The sequence below is a fragment of the Dermacentor variabilis genome, unplaced genomic scaffold (assembly GCF_050947875.1).
Source record: "Dermacentor variabilis isolate Ectoservices unplaced genomic scaffold, ASM5094787v1 scaffold_14, whole genome shotgun sequence".
Classification (NCBI taxonomy): domain Eukaryota; kingdom Metazoa; phylum Arthropoda; class Arachnida; order Ixodida; family Ixodidae; genus Dermacentor; species Dermacentor variabilis.
In genome coordinates this window covers 10,185,740-10,203,492 of record NW_027460302.1, presented here as the reverse complement: position 1 = coordinate 10,203,492, position 17,753 = coordinate 10,185,740, and the positions used below count along the sequence as shown (strand labels likewise).

Below are 17,753 nucleotides of genomic sequence, written 5' to 3'. Positions count from 1 at the left end.
TGGTTTGCCATCGCTGTTTCAGCATAACCAACACAATTGTCATCGCTGTTTCGCAGAAGCCTAACACAACTTTGCACTGTGTAGGCCTCATTAAAGATTTATTCCGACAGCAATTAGACCGACACTACTGGCGAATTTGAGCCGTCGGCTTCGGCGTGTTGTTCTGTATTAAGTCCAAGTGCAGATGTGCAGTACTTGGTCACAACCTCCTATATGAATACAACAATAAAACTCCGGCCCTCAGTCCCCAGCAGCTGCTAAGCAACTGACCACGACGGCGGTCAGACCTGCGACGCAGCAGAGGGTGCTAAGAATCCCTGGTCGTGGGCAGGCCGCCATTGGGATCTGAATCTGGCAGCGTTTAACGCAAGAACGTTATCTAGTGAGGCGAGTCTAGCAGTGCTATTGGAGATATAAGAGGCAGTAAATTGGATATAATAGGGCTCAGTGAGGTTAGGAGGACAAAAGAAGCATATACAGTGCTAAAAAGCGGGCACGTTCAGTGCTACCGGGGCTTAGCGGAGAGATGAGAACTAGCAGTCGGATTCCTGATTAATAAGGATATAGCTGGCAAATACAGGAATTGTATAGCATTAACGAGATGGTGGCAGGTCTTGTTGTGCAACTTAATAAGAGGTACAAATTGAAGGTCGTACTGGTCTACGCCCCTACAACCAGTTATGATGACCAGGAACTCGAAAGCTTCTATGAAGACGTGGAATCGTCGTTGGGTAAAGTAAAAACAAAATAAACCATACTGACGGGCAACTTCAAAGCCAGAGTAGGCAAGAAGCAGGCTGTAGACAAGTCAGTGGGGGAATATGGCATAGGCGCTAGGAATAGCAGGGGAGAGTTATTAGTAGAGTTTGCAGAACAGAATAATATGCAGATAATGAATACCTGCTTCCCTAAACGGGATAGCTGAAAGTAGACGTGTAGGAGTCCGAATGGCGAGAGTAGAAATAAACTAGACAGTATCATCATCATCAGCCTGGTTACGCCCACTGCAGGGCAAAGGCCTCTCCCATACTTCTCCAACTACCCCGGTCATGTACTAATTGTGGCCATGTTGTCCCTGCAAACTTTAACTCATCCACCCACCTAACTTTCTGCCTCCTCTTGCTACGCTTCCCTTCTCTTGGAATCCAGTCCGTAACCCTTAATGACCATCGGTTAGCTTCCTTCCTCATTACATGTCCTGCCCATGCCCATTTTGTTTTCTTGATTTTAACTAAGATATCATTAACTCGCGTTTGTTCCCTCATCAAATCTGCTCTTTTCTTATCCCTTAACGTTACACCCATCATTCTTCTTTCCATAGCTCGTTGCGTCGTCCTCAATTTCGTAAGACTCCAGGTTTCTGCCCCGTACGTGACTACTGGTAAGACACAGCTGGTTATACACTTTTCTCTTGAGGGATAATGGCAACCTGATGTTTATGATCTCAGAATGCCTGCCAAACGGAGCCCAGCCCATTCTTATTCTTCTGAATATTTCAGTCTCATGATCCGGATCCGCGGTCACTACCTGTCCTATGTAGATGTTTTCTCTTACCATTTCCAGTGCCTCGCTACCTATCGTAAACTGCTGTTCTCGTCCGAGACTGTTAAACATTAATTGAGTTTTCTGCAGATTAATTTGTAGACCCACCTTTCTGCTTTGCCTCTCCAGTTTAGTGAGCATATTACAATTGGTCCCCTGAGTTACTAAGCAAGGCAATATCATCAGCGAATCGCAAGTTACTATGGTATTCTCCATTAACTCTTATCCTTAATTCTTCCGAATTCAGGTCTCTGAATACCTCCTGTAAACACGCTACGAATAGCATTGGAGAGATCGTATCTCCCTGCCTGACGCCTTCCTTTATTCGGATTTTGTTGCTTTCTTTATGGAGGATACGGTGGCTGTGAAACCGCATAGATATTTTTCTGTATTTTGACATACGGCTCGTCCACAACCTGATTCCGTAATACCTACATGACTGCTGAGTTTTCGACTGAATCAAACGCTTTCTCGTAATCAATGAAAGCTATATTTAAGCTTTGGTTATATTCCGCACATTTCCCTATCACCTGATTGATAGTGTAAGTATGGTCTATTGTTGAGTAGCCTCTACGGAATCCTGCCTGGTCTTTTGGTTGACAGATGTCTAAGGCGTTCCTGATTCTATTTGCGATTACCTTAGTAAATACTTTGAAGGCAACGTACAGTAAGCTGATCGGTCTATAATTTTTTAAGTCTTTAGCGTCCTCTTTCTTATGGAAAGTTGGCGTTCTTCCAAGATTCCGGTACGCTCGAGCTCCTGAGGCATTGCCTATACAGGGTGGCAATTTTTTTTAGAAGGATTTGTCCACCATCCTTCAACAAATCTGCTGTAACCTGATCCTCCCCTACTGTCTTCCCCGTTTGCATAGCTCCCAAGGCTTTCTTTACATCTTCCGGCGTTACTTGTGGCATGTCAAATTCCTCTAGACTATTCCCTATTCCATCATCTTCGGGGGTGCCACTGATACTGTATAAATCTCTATAGAACTCCTCAGCCACTTGAACTATCTCATCCATATTAGTAATGATATTGCCCGCTTTTTCTCTTAACGCATACATCTGATTCTTGCCTATTCCTAGTTTCTTCTTCACTGCTTTTGGGCTTCCTCGATTCCTGAGAGCATGTTCAATTCTGTCCATATTATACTCCCTTATGTCAGCTGCATTACGCTTGATGCATTACGCGAGTTCTATTGTAGTTGTAGGGTTAGAGGTATTCATGCATTGGCGTTTCTTGATCCGATCTTCCGTCTCCTGCGATAGCTTACCGGTATCCTGTCTAAGGAAGTTACCACTGACGTCCATTGCACACTCCTTCGTGATGCCCATAAGAATGTAGTTCATTGTTTCAACACTAAGGTCCTCTTCCTTAGTTAAAGCGGAATACCTGTTCTGTAGCTTGATCCGGAATTCCTCTATTTTACCTCTTACTGCTAACTTATTGATCGGCTTCTTATGTACCAGTTTCTTCCGTTCCCTCCTCAATTCTAGGCTAATTCGAGATCTTACCATCCTATGGTCACTGCAGCGCACCTTGCCGTGCATGTTTACATGTTGTATGATGCCTGGTTTAGGGCAAAGTGTGACGTCTATTTAATTTCTAGTCTCGCCATTCGGGCTCCTCCACGTTAACTTTCGGTTGTCCCGCTTGCGGAAGAAGGTACTCATTGTCCCAAAATTATTCCGTTGTGCAAACTCTACTCGTTGTCAAAACGCTGGAGTGAGGAAGTGCGGCTGCTGCAACGAGCGAAGTGACCTTCGTGTTGTGTATCGCTTCAACTCAAACTGAATGGCGGGAACGCCGCACAAAAGGTATGCGACGCCGTCACACCTAGGCAGCCCTAGGCGCAGATTGCAGAGACGGCGCGCGCGGCGCAATGGCTGCCGGAGTACAACGTCCCGCCTTCCCTTCCCCCGGCGCCATGCGCACGACTGAAGGGAGCGCGTTTCGTGCCCGCTTTGGGATCGCCGGCGCTCCTCGGGCGCGGTTGGAGTACAACGCCGCCGTTCCTCCTCCCTGCCTCCGGTGCTTTTAGCATGACGGAAGACGGTGTGTTTCTTTCCCGCTTTCCCGCTTTGCGAGCGCGAGATTGAGCCGCGATCATCGGCTCGCCTCACGCGTTTAATTGAGCACGCCGCCCCCCGACGATGTTATCGCCCTTCGCAATATGCACCTGGAGTGTCTATATCATTCCTATCGCAATAACGCTGCTCTCCCAGTTCTATTCGGAGCGGTACTGTGCGTGACCATTACAATGAGGCCACCTGTACAGCGAATAATATCGGAAGCCCCCAAGCACTTCTTTAAACGGTGTTCGACTGTATAGAGTTGCACATACTGAAACGCTATATTTCAACATAACAAGTGAACTTCCCGAAACACTTATGTCCTGCTTTCTCGTAAAATGGCAGTTGAATTTCAGAGCGTTATCGCTGTCTTACTTCACATATTCAGTGCATAGATAATCCCAAGTACACTTACACTCCAACACCCATCTCTGCATGATGGTGTAGCAGTCTGGTACGTCGCCATTTTCGTCCCGGTCGCTGGCGATAACGTCCACGGCATCGACGGCAATCTGCCCCAATCCTTCAGCATACAACTGAGCAGTCCGAGGCCGAAAGGTGCCGGCTTGAACCGCGGTCGGTATCTGGCGCCATTCTTCGCCTTGCCTGCGGAAAACGCTACGTGTTCGAACGAAGCCTGCATTTATGACTTCAAATATCTATTTGTTGCCAATGACATTAATGCAGGAACAGCGAACCTTTAAGTGTCCTCATTCCTAATATGTGAAGTTCTTGGTATGTTTCCACTTATTCTGATAAGTGAGGAGTTCTCTCTCGAATAGTAAGTAGCTCGTGGTAATCGATGGAGTCTTATAGCGCAAAAGGTCGAATGCCATTGAACGCCAAAGGAATTGTAATCTGAGAGCCGCAGGTCAAGAGAGGGGAGTAGGATGAATTGCTTGGAGATGAACCTAAGAGTCCATAAATAAATATTATCTGTGACATTATGACAGTGACTATGAAAGGTGATTATTTTTAAGTTTCGCGGAATTAAAGATCGCCTGGGCAGATAGCGTAATTCTTGTCAGTGAGCTGGCTTATTCGAAGAAGCGACATTATTAGCACGAGAAATCGAATCACAATTCAACTGATAACAAAAATTCAATAATTAAATTCGTAATTAATTACTTGGCCGCACATATTCCAATTTGCGAATTATAGCCGGTACGCTTCCAAGACGTATCCGCCTGAAATGAATTTCCAGGATCATACCAGTCACGAGATAGTCCCCAAAGCCTGCAAGGAAATACATTGCCGTTTCCGTTGCGTTTTTGCTTCAATATTTAAAAGAGCGTTTTTTTTTAAATTTGAGCCACAGTGCATTTTCCAGCGATCTTGATGCCTGATATCTCCAAACAGGTGTCATTCAAGAAATTATTCTAAGTGAATACCCCTGCAAGTTCACGGGCTACAATCCTTAAATTGCCATATGTGCCATAAATAAATTAAGAAGTTAATTCCCAAAATTTTCCTTAATTACTTGATTCTGTGTTTCAATTTATCGTGGTATTGTCCGCCTCTTTGAATAACTCAGCTCAAGGACTAGAGTGACGATATCAAAGGTGATCTTTAAAAAGTATGTCAAACTGAAAAACGACGCGAGTAGATATAAACTAAAAGATACGAGTATTGAAATAGGATGAAATTTCGCTCAATGGCACTTAGCCATTGAGACGTGAGTCAGCTGCGCCTTATCTTAATCAACTGCTCAAAATACAAGCAGACTGGGGATTCAGAGCGCTGTACAATCTCCTGTACAATCTCCTGTACACACGAAGGAAAACACTGCGTGAGCAGATCACAGCGAACTCTTCCTAAGTATATCGTGGAAAAATAGCGACGTCTCTCCCTCTCTTTGCCCTCATACTCAATTAAAACGTCAAGTACAGACAGCTGCACACCTGCCAAACTGCTAACTTTTAAATTCATCAAATTCCTCAGACATCACTTGGAGGGGTGGGGATTAAGCGGATTTGCTTCCTTTTAAATGACCCAGCGCGCACTTCTTTTGTGCGATTGCCACGCTCCCTGTTACAATGATTTGCCCTTATATACAGCATCCAACCCCAGAAAAACTTTCAACCGCATTAAAATGGCAAGCAGTGGTAGTGATGCGCAGTGGCAAGCTGCCTTGCGCAGCTCCAGGCCCAACATCGAGAAAGTAGGTGCGCTGAGAGGGTTGCAAGGGACAAGAGCACTTTCGACCTGTCGAGAGTGTTCTGTCGAGCTCTTGATTGCCGTAATACAATGAGTGTGACGTGTATGCTCGCAATTAAATCTGTCAGTCCTGTTCCACGGCATTTTTGCCTAGATGAGAATACCTACGTAATTAAAGACAAAAATTAGGCGAGAGATCGGTCAAACTACAAGTACATCAATTAAATACATGTCAAACGCTGAATTATTTTCATACCACCGATTTGAATTAAACTTGTCGCATGTTAGACAGTAAACAAAATTTTATCATGTCATCGAAATACAATTTTGGTTTCTGTCATCGACAATTTTTCAGAAATGTCTGGGAATCGGTGCGTTAATGAATAACAGCCGCACGGCGTTTACAAATCCGTAACTCTATAGCGAGAAATTTGGAGGTCGCTTAAGCTTCTCCTTTTAACAGTGCAAAGCGATATCATTAAAGATCCTTGATGCTACTGACGCTTCCCGGCAACTGCAGCTTATTTAAGCTAATGTTTACCGGGAAACGCTGGCGGCGAATGCTATACACGAAGGCGAGCTTTCTACTAGAAACGCGACCCTTTGAATGGGCCGCAATGGGGCGGAGGCGAGCGTCATCTGGAGGTGTTGTTAGGAACCGGGTCCACCGCTCCGTGGTCTCCGAGATTGGCGCACGGCAGCGCGCGCCAATATCGGACGCTGAGGCCGGTCTGTGCGCAGTAGAAACGCTGGAAAAGCGGCTTCTATTTGAGTTTACGCGTAAATTAATGATGTTTTCTCGTATATTTAAATTACAACCCAACGCTATCATGTCTGTAGGTTGTGTGTAAGTCGTACTCTAACATTTTTCTGACGTATTTTACTATGAGAGACTCAAATCAGTAACTTTGCACTAGGCGGAGGGCCTACCTGGTTGGGCATGCATGATTCAGAATAAATTTTGCGACACGACGGCCGATGCTGCACACGGGGCTCTCAAGCTGTAGCTTATAGCACACAGACATTTCATTTGTCATTTTCAATACCGACGTTAAAAAGGCACATACTGGGCACCATACACTTGGTTCTCATTGTTTGGTGCTGAGACAGGCTTGCCTGTGCTGATTTGAAAGCCAGCGGTCCGTGAGTTCCCCAGGGTGGCTTTTATGTCGCCTGCAGATGTTGTGCCACGCGGCGTGGTGCCTCCTTCAGGCGATTTTCTTCTAGCTGGGTAGTGCGCTCTGGCTCCCTGGCGTGTTTCGCTGCTTGTCGTGCCGCCTTCAGCCTGTTTTATTCTAGCAGGGCAGCGGCCATTTGGAACAGTGCACAATATGGCATGGTACGGTGTGGTGTGGTGGGGTGTGCCGTTGCGAACATGCACAGCAGCCATTAGTTAATTTCCAACCAATCTTCTTTGCTGGTTGCCACTTCATGCTTACATCTACCTTCATTTATGGGGGAGCCAGCAATTCTTTTAACAACACGCCGTTTGATGCTTTGAAGCACAATACTTAGCAGATCGCCAATCTATTTCTTTGCAAAGCTTGGGAATTATCTCGACACTGGTGTCATCTTGAGAATTCGTTCAAATTGGATCTACCTTGCAAACTCCCAGGCTACAAATTATAAATTTCAATATGGGCTGTAAACTACGAGCACGAATCAGAAAGTCTTTGCCCTTGTTTTTTTTAAACCAAATTATAGCTTTAAATGCAAAGTCAACATTTTCATTCCGTGTCGTGGACAAAGTTTTTTGGACCGACCTGGCCTTATGTGCCGGTAGCTCCGCGGCAAGGCGCTGCCGTCAGTTGTTTAAGATGGCGGTTGTGCTTCACACAGCCACGACGTAAGAGCAACGAAGTGCGATTAGTTTTCTATGGAGCGAGGGACGAACGCCCATCGAAATCCACAGGGAAATGCAGTCCACGTACGTTGAAAGGTGCATCGTGTTGACAAGGTGGTGTTGTTAGTTGGAAAAAGGCTGTGACGACTTGCATGACAATGAGCTTTTGTGGAGGCAACATGCGTCGCTGACTGATGTTTCCCCCGTGGACGCTCTGGTGAAAGGTGATCGGCGTTTACAGCTAAGGGCAATTCTGATGGCAGTGTTTACAACATCGTTCACGGGTCCTAGGGTACCGGAAGGTCTCAAATCGGTGGGTGTCTAAGCACTATGACGACACGATGATAGGCAAGCGAATGATTCCTTCACTGAATCATCTGAAACGGTATGCCGAGGGGGTGAAAGTTTCCATGACCTTATGGTGCAGCATCCACTTTTTATTGCTATTGCTGGCGATGAAACGCGGATACTGCATTTCAGGCCGGAATCGAATCAGCAAATCGAATCATTTGCTTCCGCGTGCGACAGGTCATTATTTGGAGCCTTCTTTACGTCGACGATTGTAGGTTTATATTTCAGAGCTAAACGAGAAAGGGTGCAACTTCATGTGAGGCTTCGTGATCGCAAAAAAATTGTGACCCGCGCGTGTGCGCTCGAGATTCGTGTTGCTCGTTCTTTTGCTTTGTAGTGGCTGCAGTATTAGCGTCCCACGAATAAATCCTAGGACACCGAAGCGCTTCGCAAAAGTTGTGAATGCGAAAGCATTATTGCCCAATTGAACGCCGATGAGCTGCCCTTCGAGCTCTTCGCGGGCAAGAAAGCGCGTTGAGATGCGCGCTTTCATTCGGCCTGACCGCAACTCGAACGCAGGCGGGTGCTTGCGCGGGCAAGAAACGCGCGAGGCTTGAGAGAGCGGGAGCGAAGTGGCGACGCGGCTCAAGCAACACCTGGCGTGCTAGCGATGCAGCAGGTGAACCGCCCGCCCTGCTGCGTCGAGCCGCGATCGTGTCGTGGCTCTTGTTGCCAATGTGACCGTGTCGCTGCTGCAGACGAGACACCGGTTCTTGTGCTTCGCTCAATGGGCCATTTGACGCTTGCGCATCAAACGTAGCAGACACTCGCACGAGTGATGCGCTCGGCACGCGCTAGCACGGGCTAGCGTCCGGCACATAAAACCAAGCCGTCGCTGACGTGTCCTGTCTGCTCTCTTCAAGGACCAGTCTAGACCTACGGGTTCGCTCTGTCGCCCGTTGCCACAGTTTGGTGAAAGCGCACGTGATCCAGATTTAACGTTCCCGTGGCACCGATAATCGCGCACCCGACGGACGCTACGAATGTTCCAGGCCAGAACGCGGAGAGCGCTCCTCTCACGGGCCGGCTCATCCGTCTGTCGCGCTGATGGGACCAGCATCCCTCGGCGTGGCAATTACAGTTGCAACTCATGCGAACATTTTTTTGTTCGACTCCTCACTATGGAACACTTGTTCTCAAATCACGGAAATTTTTTATTCTGTCCCCGCTAACACCCACCTCGCAGTGGCGTTTCCTCCTTTTCTAGCTTTTTAGATTCACTCCTGGAATTTGTTAACGATTATAAATATGAAATAATTTCAGGAGGAGATTTTAACATTAATTTACTTGCAGATAACCATAATAAAGCTGCCTTTGAGTCTGTCTTACATATACACAATTGCCAGAACTCTTATTGATCTCTTCATTACAAATGTTGATTTGCGCCGTGTGCACTCTAATGTCTTAAACTACTGCCTCAGCGACCATCTTCCAATATTTATTTCTGTTAATGAATATTCTAAACTTATTGACCACTCCACACCTGTAGCACACATCCTTTACAGATCAATTTACTCTCTCACATTATAACCGCTTTTCGTTAGTCTATCGCACAGGTAAGCTGGGATGATGTTTTGAGTGAATGCAATCCGGAGATCGCCTACGACAGGTTCTTAGAAAAGTTTACATCTATCTACAATGCATGCTTTCCACAACAAACATTTACCCGACCAAAGAAAGCCCGTAAGCCACGGATAACTACTGACATTTTGCGTCTGATTAGAAAACGAGAGCAGCTATACAAAACATTCATTCAAACTACATGTCCTCCTACGCTTAGTGGCTTTCAAGAAACACAGAAATCATGTCACTAAAGAACTTCGTGGTGCTAGAAGCAGGTACCACTATAACCGCTTAATTTCTTCGAGCCAACGCTCTGGGGAGATGTGGCGCAAACTGAATACGATATTTGGCAAAAGTACTGAACTTATTAGGAAGATACTGAAGGACAACGTGGACATTCGTGGAGCAAAACAATCAAACGTATTTAATGATTCCTTTCTTTCTTATCTCCCATCAGCATCTGGAGGTGACAGCCTGTATTGCATGCAGCTGCGCTGCGAGCCTACAATGTTTCTGCGGCCAGTATCTGAATCGGAAGTTATTACAATGTACATGAGTTTAAAAAACAGCAAACCAACAGATACGATGCATCTGCACATAAAACAGGTAAAATTCGCTATTGACCTGATCGCACATTGCTTAACGCATATAATTACCAATTGTGTTTCATGTGTGATATTTCCTCGTAAAATGCAATCGGCAAAAATTGCGGCAATCTACAAAAAAGGTGATAGGAATGATCTTACGAGCTACAGTCCAGTTTCCATTCTACCAGTCTTTTTAAAAGGTCTGGAAAGATAATTTTAACGCGTTTAATTTCATTTACTCATCGCCACAGCATGCTCACTCGCAGTACGGCTTCAGGAAAGATAAATCTACAGGGATGGCTTTGCTCATGCAAAAAAAATAATAATAATTGAAATTTTTGAAAGTCAGGGCTTGGTCCTGGGCATCTTACTGGATTTCACAAATGCATTCGGTCATACTAAACACAGCATACTTGTGCAAAAAATGGAGCACTATGGCATTCGAGGGAAAGCTCTGCCACTTATTTCATTGGACCTACAGCATCAGTCGTAGTTTGTCATGATTAATTGTCACTCTTCTTTACTCAAACCAGTTAATTTAGGTGTTCCACAGGGAAGCATTTTGGGTCCTTTTGTTTTTCTTCTTTACATTAACGATATTCTTAACACTGATCATATCGCCAAGTATATATTAAACGCTGCCGATACTAGCCTATTTTTTACCGGCTCGGATGTAGTATGCCTATCTTTTCGCGCAAATAAAACACTTCATCGCATTCACTTGTGGGCTACAAATAATGAATTAAAGCTAAACATTAGTAAAACCAAGGCAGTTTTGTTTCATCCACGAAACAAATTCGGCGAAATCCCCCGACTACTGCTAAACGAATTCGAAATAGAAGTTGTAGAAAATTTTAAAGCGCTTGGCGTGATTTTCTCCAATAATTCGTCCTGGCATGTTCACATCAACTGACTAACGAAAAAAACTGTCCAATTAATTGGTCTCATGCGTGGACATTGCTTTACGTTCCCTCTTTCTATTAACAATATTTTGTACAATGCTTTAGTTTCTTCTACGCTGAACACTGGTGCACTATGTTGGGGAAGAACAACTAAAGAAAATATATAGAAACCTCTTTCACTTCAGAAGCGTGCAATAGGACTTGTCCTCTGTGTGACTTAGGTAAGGAGCTTTAAAAACATGTTGAACAAGCTTAAGCTTGTTAACGTGCAATGTATGTACAATTTTAGACTACTTCGAAAACATAGGCGGGAACGAAACAAGAAACATTACCTTCCTAAATCACTGGCGAGGTTGCGAAAAAATTCCCCTGCATACAAAACACGATATACCGAAACATGGAAAGTTGATAGACGCCGCATGAGCCATAGTAAGCAAATGTTAATGTACACAATACCAACCTTGTTAAATGAGTTGGCCAAAATTGCACGGATATAGAATTGATCTCTTTGAATCAGCTACGCAATTTATTTATTTATTTATTTATTTATTATTACTCTTAGGGCCTACAGAAAGCATTATAGAGGGGAGGGGGCTTAATACATCAGTACATATAAAATAAGTACAAGGAGAAGTGAAGAACAGAGTTACATCGCAAACAAAATACAGCAACTACAGGTAAATGAGCACAAAAGTAACAGAGCAAAAAGAAAGACTTAAAAATCAAGTAACAAGAATGGAAAAACGAAAACACGGAATAAAGGCAATGGAAGAAACGCGGTAGTGACGCAGTTTCGAAGTAGGTTCATAATTCGTTTGTTAGTTCTCTGCGAAAACTGTCTGTAGCTGTGATAGCGACTAGTGACTAGCATATATGTATAACTCTCCATTGTTTTATTTTTTGTGCAAGCACTGCTTCTATTTTCTGTACTTTTTTATCTCGTTTCTGATCCAGTGAATTTCCCACGATGTTCTTGCATATTTATAAATTTTCCTTATGCACATATTTGCCTGCTGTCTGCATCGATTTTGTATTTTCTGAATCTTTTGCACTTCCTGCACACTGATTTTCTCCTCTGCTTGTATGGAATTGATGCCACTGTACGCCAGGCTACGTTGCACGGACCTAGTCGAGCCTTTCCACGCTTTTTGTCCGTGCTCCAGACATCTGGAAGATGTTGAATAAAGCTGAATTGAGTTGAAAATCCCTCGGCGTGGTTTTTTCAGGCTGAATTACAATTTCAAATCGCTGTCATCTGTTCTCAAGTAAAAAAAGTCAGTGACCTCCCACCCTGTGAAAAAAATATTACCAAAGAAGCTGTGTATGTGGGCCCCATAATGGCGAACTGCACCTCCGCCACAGGTCGGCACGGCATTGCACTATCTTCAGGATCGGCACACTATGGGCAGTGCTTAACGTCTGCTTCACATCCTCCGCGGGTCCGCCCTGCATTGCCGCATCTTCGGGATCGGCCCATGTATGGCGAGTGCTTAACGCCTAAATCACCTCCGCCGCGGGTGGGCCCGGTATTTCGCTACCATCGGGATCGGTCCTCACAAGCCCTTAACAGCTGCCCTGTAATTCGCTGTGAAATGGGTTACGTCGTTGTGTGTCCTAATAAATTATTAATGAATTAATGAATTGAAAAATTGGAGGACGCTTAAGCTTCGCCTTCCCGTTCGCACCGCCTACTCAAACGCGCTACGCCAGCCAAACGTCGCGATCGGCACAGATAGCCGGGCCCGACGCGCCATGAAGGCGGAGACGATCATGGGAGGGGCTTTAATCATGGGGCGAGTGGAGCGCCACGTGTCGGTGCAGCGCCGTACGTAGCGTCTTCTGTGTTTGCCCAAGATGACTCTGCGTGTGCGCAGAAGAAATGTAGCGGAAACTTACTTCGCTACTCGTGAAACTGCGACTTCTGTATGTTACATGGTCATAATTACCGATATACACCGCAGTATAACTTTGTACGGCACGTTTCTAAGGCAACACCGCATACAACAGAGGAGATTTTGTTCATGTTTGAAGGAACGAATCCGTGCCCGAGTGGTAGCGTTTCTGTCTCACACTCCGGAGACCCTGGTTCGATTCCCACCAGCCCATCTTGCACGATGTTTTTTTATTTACGAAGTGCCTTCTGGTATTTATCGCTCATGGCCAACGCCGCTCACGCCGACACCGACGACACCGGCTTTTCTGCGACACGAGCTCCTTAACGCTGTCGCGTTAAAGCCCTTATGTCGCGTTAGTAAACGACGACGACAAATGGGGGAGCGACTGCTCGAGCGCGTTCGCGCGGTAGCACCGAGGGGCGCCAAGGAGCCAGCTGTGGAATAATACGATGACGCTGGATCCAATGTTGCTGGCGATAGGTTTTGTTCACACACGGACACGATCTTGTGGCAAGTGACCCTAACAGCTTCGCTGTGATAGTTGCACTACACTGTTTCAGTGTTCCCACCAGCTGTTATTGACAAAGTGGCGGATTTGTTCAGCATCCCAATGTCTGCCACCGTCTACACTCTTAGTCAAAGTTACACCCTTTTGGGTGTATCTCTGCCAGACAACAATTATCGCCATCTGCCTTGCTAGCGTTTCCTTTCTAGGAAACGCCGCGGCCACTACTTTCCCGTCGGGAATGCTATGTCATGCTGATTACGTGCATGCCGTTCGTTACTGGAAAGTACCGGGCTAGCCGCGTTAAGAAAGGAAATGCGAACAACACAGCTGACGATTATTATTGTGTGGCAAAACGGTGTAATTTTGCTTAAGAGTGTATAACGACCACTAGGCAACCTTCTTGAAGCGCGCGCCCACTTGCCAGGGCATTCGCTTGCTGCAGCTTTTGTCGGCTGAAGAACTCGGCGACCGCCGCGCTGGCTGAGAAAATAATACAAACAGCCACGCAGGCTATCGGAACCCATACATTGTCTCCCGGTATAGCGAGCTCGTACGCCGTCGTCTCGGACTGTGCAAAGTGCTACACTTTGCGAGAACGAAGCGTGTTGGGGCGCCTGAAGGTGGCCTCGGCATCGCAAAAACGGCGTCCGGCCTGCTTGAAAGGCTGGACGCGCAGTTGAACGATTACCTGGTTGATCCTGCCAGTAATCATATGCTTGTCTCAAAGATTAAGCCATGCATGTCTAAGTACATGCCGAAATAAGGCGAAACCGCGAATGGCTCATTAAATCAGTTATGGTTCCTTAGATCGTTTCTTCCTACTTGGATAACTGTGGCAATTCTAGAGCTAATACATGCAGTGAGCCTGAAGCCCTTTGGGCGACGGGTGCTTTTATTAGACCCAGATCGATCGGGTTTCGGCCCGTATTGTGTGGTGACTCTGGATAACTTTGTGCTGATCGCATGGCCACGAGCCGGCGACGTTTCTTTCAAGTGTCTGCCTTATCAACTTTCGATGGTAGGTTACTTGCTTACCATGGTTGTTACGGGTAACGGAGAATCAGGGTTCAATTCCGGAGAGGGAGCCTGAGAAACAGCTAGCACATCCAAGGAAGGCAGCAGGCGCGCAAATTACCCACTCCCGGCACGGGGAGGTAGTGACGAAAAATAACAATACGGGACTCTTTTGAGGCCCCGTAATTGAAATGAGTACACTCTAAATCCTTTAACGAGGATCAATTGGAGGGCAAGTCTGGTGCCAGCAGCCGCGGTAATTCCAGCTCCAATAGCGTATAGTAAACCTGCTGCGGTTAAAAAGCTCGTTGTTGGATCTCAGTTCCAGACGAGTAGTGCATCTACCCGATGCGACGGCTCGGACTGATCATGCCGGTCCTTTCTTGGTGCACTTCATTGTGTGCCTCGAGAAGGCCGGTGCTTTTACTTTGAAAAAATTAGAGTGCTCAACGCAGGCGAGTCGCCTGAATAAACTTGCATGGAATAATAGAACAAGACCTCGTTTCTGTTCTGTTGGTTTTTGGAATACGAGGTAATGATTAAGAGGGACAGACGGGGGCATTCGTATTGCGGCGCTAGAGGTGAAATTCTTGGACCGTCGCAAGACGAACTACTGCGAAAGCATTTGCCAAGAATGTTTTCTTTGATCAAGAACGAAAGTCAGAGGTTCGAACGCGATCAGATACCGCCCTAGTTCTGACCATAAACGATGCCAACCAGCGATCCGCCTGAGTTACTCAAATGACTCGGCGGGCAGCTTCCGGGAAACCAAAGTGTTTGGGTTCCGGGGGAAGTATGGTTGCAAAGCTGAAACTTAAAGGAATTGACGGAAGGGCACCACCAGGAGTGGAGCCTGCGGCTTAATTTGACTCAACACGGGAAAACTTACCCGGCCCGGACACTGGGAGGATTGAGATTTAGAGCTCTTTCTTGATTCGGTGGATGGTGGTGCATGGCCGTTCTTAGTTGGTGGACCGATTTGTCTGGTTAATTCCGATAACGAACGAGACTCTAGCCTATTAAATAGGTGCGGGGTTCCCAGCACCTTACAACCTTCTTAGAGGGACAAGCAACTCCTAGCCGCACGAAACAGAGCAATAACAGGTCTGTGATGCCCTTAGATGTCCGGGGCCGCACGCGCGCTACACTGAAGGAAGCAGCGTGTGTTTATCCCTGTCTGAAAAAGCTGGGTAACCCGTGGAACTTCGTTCGTGATTGAGATAGGGGCTTGCAATTTTTCCCCTTGAACGAGGAATTCCCAGTAAGCGCGAGTCATAAGCTCGCGTTGAGTCATAAGCTCCCTGCCCTTTGTACACACCGCCCGTCGCTACTACCGATTGAATGATTTAGTGAGGTCTTCGGATCGATGTCCGGCGCGGCCTTTCGGTTGCGCCGGTCTGTTGGAAAGATGACCAAACTTGATCATTTAGAGGAAGTAAAAGTCGTAACAAGGTTACCGTAGGTGAACCTGCGGAAGGATCATTACCGGATTGTGAAGGGTGACGGGCGCCATTGTTTCAACCCCGAGTGGGTGAAGCAGCGCGCTGCGCCCGACGCTTTCCGCCGCTGGCCCCGCTAGGACGCGGGGACGGCTATACCAGAACATGCCGGGGACTGCCTGAATTTTCAGGGGCGCCCCGTGCCAAATTTGTTGCGCCCAGTGGACGCAGGCTGGAACCTTGGACAGTTGGCTTGGCCGCGCCCGCTAGTAGAAACGGTGTAACGCACAATGGGTGGGCTTTCTGTCCGCCTCGGCGCTCTTGCGCGGAAGGGGAGTAAGACGACCCGACCTGCAACTTTGCCCAGTACGAGAGGAACGGCGAAGCGTGCGGTCGGTCAAGGAACTGACGGTCGAGAGCTGCTGCCGCTTAGTACACACGGAACCATGGTGCGAGCGCTCTCCCGTCCTCCGCGGCAAACGCTGCCGAGTCTGAAAAGGCTGGCGGCTGCCGGTCGCTTTCTGCGGCGAGTATGGAGTAACGACCCGACTTTGTTGCTGCCCAAGAACTAAAGGAACGATGTGGCGCTCGGTCGGTCATGGAACTGGCGGTATGAGGGTGCGGCGGCCAAGTACGGAAGGAACCGTGGCCTAAAGCGCTCTCCCGCCCTCCGCGGCAAATGCCGCCGAGCCCAACAGGGCCGGCGGCTGCCGGTCGGCTCCTTCTCATGACACACGAGGTGTCCCAGATCGCGGTTCAATGCGACGACGTCTGCAGGCTATTTGCCCGCCGCCGAGGGAATGGCGGCGTTGCTGCGAAGTACCGAAGGAAACGCGGCTTTGCTACGTCGGAAGCGTTCTGCGGTTAGCGGACTTGTGCGCTTTGGGAAGGCGCCGCACGTCGAAAGAGGAAAAGTACGGACAGACGAGGGACCGTAGTCCCGGATTCGAATGCACTTGCGGCCAAGCACTTGCTGGCTTCCTCTTCCGCCTCCAGTAGACTTGCTGTGGCTCCGGCGCAGAAAGCCCCTCCCTGGCACTGGCCGAGTGGTTTTGGAGAGCTGCGCGAGTACGCACGTTTCCGAGAGAGTCGGAAGCGATCGCAATTTGCGTTGTTTGCCTTCGGAGTACGTCGAGCTCCAGAGCTGGTCGCTCGTTCGTGTCACCTCAGGTGTGTGGGCGCCCCTTCCGGGCTTCGACGCAGGAATCTGCAGATTCTTGCGAGGAGCGGGGAGGAGAAGGGTGGCCCTCGAAAGCGGTTCGACGCGATAGCGCCGTCTGCGAGCGAGAAGAGCACGGCACGGCGCAGAAATTGCCGCGAAACGGAAAATTTCTCCTTCGAGAGCGTTGGCCGCGCTGACGCGTTCCGTCGTAGTCCGCCGTCGGTCCAAGTGCTTCGCAGTCTCTGTCCCCTAAAGACTGGGCCACTCCAGTTGGGGCAGGGGCTACGCTACACGAGACGATGCCCCCCGCTAGGTTTTAGTCGTCCCTACGGTGCCTGCTGAAGCGGCGCGCTACTAAGGCGATCTTTGCCTCGGTGGTGTTTGGGCTTCAGACACGGTCGCTTACCACGCAACTGCTCGTGCGCCGCACGCGTGCAGGCGGTTCACCGCCTGCCAGCCTCGTCTATAAGTAGCTCCGTGTTGGGCGAAGGACGTGGTAGGGCGTCGTACTCGGTTGGCGCTGGGTTTCCGAACGTGTCGAGTCCTTTTCCGCATACCCCTCGTATGACGCACGCGCGCAGGCGTTGTGCCGCCTGCCAGCCTCGTCCGCAAGGACGTGGCAGGGCGTCGTACTCGGTCGTGCCGGAATGGGCGAAAGCGATGTATCCGTTGTCGACCTCAGATCAGGCGAGACAACCCGCTGAATTTAAGCATATCACT

The 17,753-nt window shown here is 47.8% G+C and overlaps 1 non-coding gene across 1 annotated transcript; it reads left to right on the top strand.

The window, feature by feature from the left end:
- Nucleotides 1-14,103: 14,103 nt before the first annotated feature.
- LOC142567878 (small subunit ribosomal RNA) lies at nucleotides 14,104-15,917 on the top strand. The gene has a single exon (XR_012825282.1). It is a non-coding gene; the product is annotated as a small subunit ribosomal RNA (ribosomal RNA).
- Nucleotides 15,918-17,753: the final 1,836 nt, after the last annotated feature.